Source organism: Etheostoma spectabile, chromosome 16 (genome assembly GCF_008692095.1).
Source record: "Etheostoma spectabile isolate EspeVRDwgs_2016 chromosome 16, UIUC_Espe_1.0, whole genome shotgun sequence".
NCBI lineage: Eukaryota > Metazoa > Chordata > Actinopteri > Perciformes > Percidae > Etheostoma > Etheostoma spectabile.
Window position 1 is genome coordinate 13,321,823 of NC_045748.1, and position 663 is coordinate 13,322,485.

Genomic DNA, 663 nt, shown 5'->3' on the forward strand with positions numbered 1-663 from the left:
ACTTTATAAAAAAAAAAAAAAAAAGAATTATGATACTGGACATGATAAGTGGAGGCTTTTCTTTTGGAATAACTGAACTAAATTGTTGGCACTTCTGTATTTCTGTGCAGTGAAAACATTGGATACTGTCAGAAATCAAGCCGATTTGGAACGGTTTCTGACGGCAAGGGCATGTGTAAAAAGTGAGGACTGAAATCTCTTTTGCAAGGGACAAAAATATACATAGGATAAAACAATACTAAAAAATAATACTAAGAATGCTAAAATAAGCTAAAACAGACATGATTACACAAAAGAGTAATTTAACATAGAGGTTACTGTAGTTTTAAATTCAGTCAGATAAAAATACACTGATTTAAATAATTATAAAAATCATAATAATGATTTCACAACAGCCATTTTGACTTGTCACAGCAGTATAAGCACAGGTGTTGCTAATAGCAGTAAGTAATTGCTAAATGACATTTAAGTGCACCAGTAGGCCTTGTTAGTAAGTCAACACGCATAATTGCCCTGACTTGGAATCCCTTAATGGAATGCAGCTATGTCATTAATATCTGTCCTGTTCTTGCTATCACAAGTCAAAGCAGGTCTTTTATCTTTTTAAAGGAGAATTCCAGCCAATTTTTTGTTATCTTTAGAGTGCCTTTGTGCCTCTTAACA

The 663-nt window shown here is 32.7% G+C and overlaps 1 protein-coding gene across 1 annotated transcript in view; it reads left to right on the top strand.

Moving 5' to 3' along the window:
• Positions 1–663, top strand: part of ttll11 (tubulin tyrosine ligase-like family, member 11) — a 24,757-nt gene that overhangs the window by 6,865 nt on the left and 17,229 nt on the right. The window lies entirely within an intron of this gene.